Here is a 6,323-nt window from a genome sequence, read left to right on the forward strand (position 1 = left end):
TGGGCGGCGTGCTGAGACTGGCCGCACCGACACTCAAAAAACACTCAAAAGCCACTCAGAGTCTGTTTTACGGCCTCGAGCGGGCGCCGCGGATTGGGCGACGATTTACGCGCGAAAATGGCCCAAAGAGTTGCAGCCGACTGTCCCCGTTCATGCGACGCCGCTCGTTTCAATTACGTCATCGTTGCAATCTGAAATTCGTCTATATCGCTCATTATTTTTCTTTTTCTTTATGCGTCCAGTTTTATGGCCCTGGCCTCCCTCTAGGGCGGCGGTGGCGCGCCCGTCTCCCGATCCGACTGATGTCTCGGAGACAGCCGAACGGGTCGCCGCTTCACTGCTCCCCTCGACTGGTTGTTATGCATCGCATCGCACGCAGCCCATGACCGAGGACGCTTTTGCGCACGGGTTGTCAAATCTGCATACATACAATGGTGTAAAAGGCACTGCTGCAACAAGAACTTTTCGCAGGGGCCATTGCTTGCTTCAATGCCCAAAGGTCCGGCATGAAATCGTTATTTCTGAGTATGTATTGTTTTGGTTAATAAATAAAATTAACAAGGAATGGTTAAAGTGTTAATCTGGGAAAACGCACGTTTATTCGCGGTTATTTAAAATTGTTACCTTTATTTTTATTGTCATACAGTCTACCTCTCGTTTTGTTTTTTTGTTTTTTTCGGGGGGGGGGGGTCAATTAGTTAATATCAGCATAGTTCTGTTAATTTAAACATTGGACCCCAGCCCCCTGCTGCTGCCTGCAATACGACCCTCAGAATCCACTTATTTATTCCCACACACGGCAGTGGCTGGGCTTGGGGCTCGGCTCCCCGCGTCGTGTTGGCGCCATAATTTAAAAGTTAGTCCAGCACGGACAATCCGCGGAATGCTCAGCCGGCACGGCCGCGTCCCTCGCGCCCGCCTCCGGTATGGAAAGGCGTCGCCGCCATGGCGACCCCCCGGCCAAACCGCTTTATGGGGATTATAAACCCATCTCGTCATAACGCTTGCCACATGTCATATAACATGCTCCCCAGCCCCCGCGCGCCCCAAATCCTATGGCGACGGGGACATTACCATAAAGTCACCCTCATCAACGCTTCGCTTTTAAGTTACTTGCGGGTGAAATCGTTCAAGGGCCTCTGTGCTCCTGGCATAACTGTGAACACACGAGGAAAATGCGCCCACACACAACACATTAATGCATTTTTACGTATTTTATTTCAAATTCGTAACTCATAGTTTGTTATACACCCCGCAACTAACCATCGTTTATCGAAATCACGACTGTACCAACGACACGACTTACAGTTTCTAATTGAATTTCAGGAACAAAACAACACTACCCAGAGGAATGTGGCCTCTCACCAACCCCTTGCACCCCACCGTCTCCCCCTGCTTTTCGGATCAATGAACTGCTACGTCATCATGGGAACGGTTCTCGCAATCAACGGAATGGCTCGGCGAGGTCGTGGAGCGCAGCGTAAAGGGCCATCAGCTTAGTCCGCCAGGCTGGTGGCGCCGCACCTCACGCCACATATTCGCACCTGTGATAGAATATGTTGACGCATTGGTGATGCATGCTTGGGGATTATAATTTTCTACTCAAGTTTTTTTTTGAAATTTTTCCTCGAATTTCCTTGATTTGTATTGTTAGTTTTATTTATTTTCAAATTTTTTGGCAATACTTTAATATTTGGAGAAATTTCGAATGTTTTACGGAAAAATTTCGGACTTTAAAATCATTAGGTATGTTTTAGTTCCGGCTATAGGCGATATAGGCGGGGACGTGCAAAAGAAACTGGGTATCCAGAGCAAGTGATAGGAACAGAGCCGTTTGCTGCGTTTGAAACGGGTGGCAACTCTATAAGCGGCAGAGCGGCAGGCTGGCGGGGTCCCCACTCATTGCGACGACCATGGAGCACCCTATTGTGTCGCTCCCCCTCCCCTCCCCTCCCCCTCCTCTTCCTCGTACGGCTGTCGATGCCGCGCCGATGCCGAAAAACCGGTCGGTCGGCTCGGCTCGGCTGGCGCGGCGCGCGGGCGATTCTTCACCCCCTCCCATCCCGCGCCCCGCGCTCTTCCCCCCTCCACCGCCACGGTCGCTATGGTAACGCGCGCGGGAGCCATCTTGGCCACGCGGCCGGCCGCCGCTGATGCTGCTGCGGTGGTCGTGGACCGGGCCGCTGCCGCTACTGCCACCGCTGCTGCTGTTACGGGGTGTTTCTTTCGGCAGCAACAAGAGGCTTCATCAGCTGATCACCTTGGTCAAGCAGCAGCGCATTCCCATGTTTATTTTATTCGCTTGATTGAGGAGACTGAGACGAGAAATGATAATGAAAATGATAAAATGACAACACTCAAAAATGAAAATGAGAAGCTGAAAACACAAGTGAATGAACTAAGCGACAAGTTAGATGTTCGACTCATGGAGATTGTATCATTGAGAAATGAACTCAAAGAAATGAAGATCCTAATGGAAGAAACACTTAATGAGGTGGAAAGAGAGGCACATAGTCAATCAAATCAAAAAGTGGAAAAGCTCTGCCAAAACAATAGAGATAAACTTAACCTATCATTCACATGGAGCCAATCACCAAAGCCATTCAAAGCAAAAAGCAAAATAAACATCAATGGAAGAAATGACATCACCACAAACAACAGGTTTAGTATACTGCAAAACCTGGAAAATACTAATGAGACAGAGGCGCTACAGAATGATGATGAATACAATACAAAATTAAGAAGTAAAAGGAAACGCAAAGTGTTGTTACTAGCAGACAGCCATGGAAGAGACCTATCAGCAAAGCTTGCCACCAAATTACCAAGTAACTACAAAGTAGTGGGATTTATAAAGCCGAATGCAACACTAGGAAAAGTAGCACAGCCAATAAGTGAATTAACCAAAGATCTAAATAGTAATGACATAGTGGTAATAATAGGAGGAACCAACAGCATTAAAACACCCAAGCAATCACCGCAACAAGATATAGATGAAGCAATGTATAGTATACATCAAGCCTCAAAAAAAGTCAAAGTACTGATGACTGCCATTCCAGTGAGATATGACAAAGAGTATCTGAATAATACGATATGCAATGCCAATGACTATATTAGTGAAAAATGCAAGAACACTCCTATTCAATTTGATGCCACAACAGAAAAATTAAATAAACTCTGCTACACCAAGCAAGGACTGCATCTAAATATGAAAGGCAAAAATATATTGTGTGAGAGACTGGCTTATACAATAATGAATCAAGATGAATCGAGTCAACCAAACACAAAATACGGAAAAAGTGAGGAGAGTGAAGTAAGAGAAAATAATTTTTTTTAGAAGATGCCACTGAACAGAAAGCCTTACCAAGACTAAGCAATAGTAATATATGTCACATAAATGTGAACGGGATAACAAGCAAAACCCATAAACTTGAATTGATGTGCAAGGATATGAATATACAAAATCTCTGTGTTACAGAGCATAAACTAAATACCCCTGGAACTGCAAGGAACATGATAGAAGGATATGTGTGTGGCTCAATTTATTGTAGGGAAAAACAAGGTGGTGGGGGAGCTGCTATTTATGTGAAGAAAGGAGTGCAATACAAGGAGATCCCTATACAAGAATTAAACGTGGAAGGTAACTTTGAATCAACAGCGATAAAGACTGAAAAGAACACTGTGATATGTATATACAGGCCACCAAAAGGGGACCTGGAAATATTTTATAGACAACTTGCAAAATGTCTCAAAAAAATTAAAATGAACAAAAACCTTTTTATTTGTGGAGATATAAACATTGACATAATGACCTGTGATAAGAACAAAATGAACATAAGGAAAGAGTTTGAGTATTTTCTGTCTCAAGAAGGGTTATACACCACAACTGACAAGTACACAAGAGACATGGGTTACTGTAAGACTGCAATAGACCATATAATAACTAATGTAGACATGAAAGAATTCAGAAGTGAATGCAGCGTAGAAGCAGGAATCTCAGACCATTACTTGCAGTATGTCTCTTTCAATAAAAATGAGAATAGTAAAAGAATCAAATACAGATATCAAAGAGTGTACCCACAACCAAAAATAGCCCTATTTCTGAGGGAACTTGAAGAACAAAAATGGACGGAGGTATATGAAGCAGATCATGTTAATGAAAAGTTTGCAAATTTTCACAAAACTTTTATAGGGTTGTATGACAAATACTTCCCAGTGAAGAGGATTAAGATAGGTCATGAAGAAAACAAAAAGTGGGTCACAAAAGGAATTGAAATTACATCAAGGAATTTCAGGGAACTATGTAGGAAGACAAAGGAAAGAAAAGATCCGAACCATATGGAATATTTTAAAAAGTATAGGACAATATACCGAAAGGTTTTAAAAACAGCAAAGGCAAAATTCATAGAAAATGAAATCAAAAATGCAAAAAATGTGTCAAAAGCAGTATGGAAGTTAATTAATAAACACATGGGAAAACCAGAAGCAGAACACAAAAATATAAAAATCAAATTAGAAAATAACACAGTTTCTACAGATCCACAAACTGTAGCAGAAGAATTTAATAAATACTACTGCACTCTAGCTGAAAAACTGAAAGAAAATAATTATAATGAAGAAGGCACTATAAATAGAGAAAAAGAATTCTCAATGTATTTAAGTAAAGTCACAGAAAATGATATTATACTAGCTATAGCAAAACTAAAAAACAAAAAGTGCTCTGGATACGATGAAGTCTGTGATGAAATAATTAAAGTATGTCATCTACCACTAGTACAACCACTAAAGCACCTGGTACAAAAATCATTTGATGAAGGTATATTCCCAGACCTACTAAAATTATCCAAAGTTATGCCAATATATAAAAAAGGAGAAGAAACGGAAAAAGTAAACTATAGACCAGTCTCAAATATCACTACCTTCTCAAAAATTTTTGAAATAATAATGGAACAGAAGTTACGGGATTACCTCTACAAATATAACATCCTCTCTGATACCCAATTTGGTTTTATTAAAGACAAGAGTACTTCAGATGCAATTGTGGATTTCATACAACAAATATATAACTCATTTGATAAGAAGAGACTACTGACTGGAATATTTTTTGACATGTCCAAAGCATTTGATTTAGTTGACCACAAAATACTCCTGAAGAAGCTTGGTTCATGTGGTATAAGAGGTAGCATACAGGCCTGGATGGAATCATATCTCAATCAACGGCAACAAATTGTGGAAATCAACCACAGTGACGGGGAAACAACCAAAGCCTATAGGTCTAATCCAGAGTACATAAAATGTGGAGTTCCGCAAGGATCGGTGTTAGGTCCACTACTATTCCTACTCTTTATAAATGAACTACAAAAATACATAAGTGATGGTCACCTTGTCAACTTTGCTGATGATGTCAGTATCTTAGTTGAAGCAAGTAACTCTGAAGAACTGGAGGAAAAGATTAAAAAAATATTTGAAAAAATGAAAAAGTGGTGCAATAAAAACAAGCTAATACTAAATGAATCAAAAACAAATATTGTACAGTTTAGAACAAATGAAAACACATCAATCATCAACAGTGCAACATTTACCGAACAAAGGGTACCAGAAGCAAAATTCCTCGGAGTACACATTGACCAGTTCCTGCGCTGGAACAAGCATGCAGAATACCTAATACCCAAACTAAATTCAGCAATTTTTGGTATAAAAAGAATACGGAACATAGCTAATGAAAGAACTGCAATGTTGGCGTACCATGGTATGTTCCACTCAATTATAAGCTATGGTACACTAATATGGGGAAACACCTCAATGAAAGAAGACATATTCAGGCTGCAAAAGAAAGCAATTAGAGCAGTGTACAATGTACCCCAAACTGAGAGCTGCAAACCACTATTTTTAAAAGCAAAAGTAATGACCCTACCAGCCTTGTACATTTATGACCTTCTAAAATACATCAAAAAGAATGAGAAACAGATCAAGACAACTGCTGAAAAACATGACCACAATACCCGCCAAAGGAATCATCTAGTCCCGGATAGAAACCTTTTATCAGTTAGTCAAAAAAATGTATTCTACTGTGGTGTATTGTTCTTCAATAAAATTGACCAACAAATAAGAAAATTAAACTATAAAAAGTTCAAAAATCATGTGAAATTAAGCCTAACACAGGCATGTCTGTATAGTGCAAAAGATTTTAATGGTGTTTAACTTTACAATTTTACTCAAATGTTTTACTATTTAATATTTTATCTTATTTATTATATTTATTAATGTCCATAACATGTACTATGTTCAGTGGCAATAAAACTCAAACTCAAACTCAAACCCTTTCG

At 40.3% G+C, this 6,323-nt stretch overlaps 1 protein-coding gene across 4 annotated transcripts in view; it reads left to right on the plus strand.

Annotated features, from left to right (window-relative positions):
- LOC113202755 (uncharacterized) overlaps window positions 1-6,323 on the plus strand; it is a 23,848-nt gene that overhangs the window by 16,992 nt on the left and 533 nt on the right. The window contains exon 4 of one of the 4 annotated variants that reach the window (XM_052269776.1): window positions 1,327-1,606. The exons of 1 other annotated variant lie outside the window; for it this stretch is intronic. The gene's annotated coding sequence lies outside the window, so the exon portion shown is untranslated. Of the gene's footprint in view, window positions 1-242; window positions 574-1,326; window positions 1,607-6,323 lie in introns of those variants that run through there. 2 more of the 4 variants (XM_026417132.2, XM_026417131.2) reach the window with 2 other exon arrangements.

Source organism: Frankliniella occidentalis, unplaced genomic scaffold (assembly GCF_000697945.3).
Source record: "Frankliniella occidentalis isolate FOCC.00 unplaced genomic scaffold, Focc_3.1 Scaffold102, whole genome shotgun sequence".
NCBI lineage: Eukaryota > Metazoa > Arthropoda > Insecta > Thysanoptera > Thripidae > Frankliniella > Frankliniella occidentalis.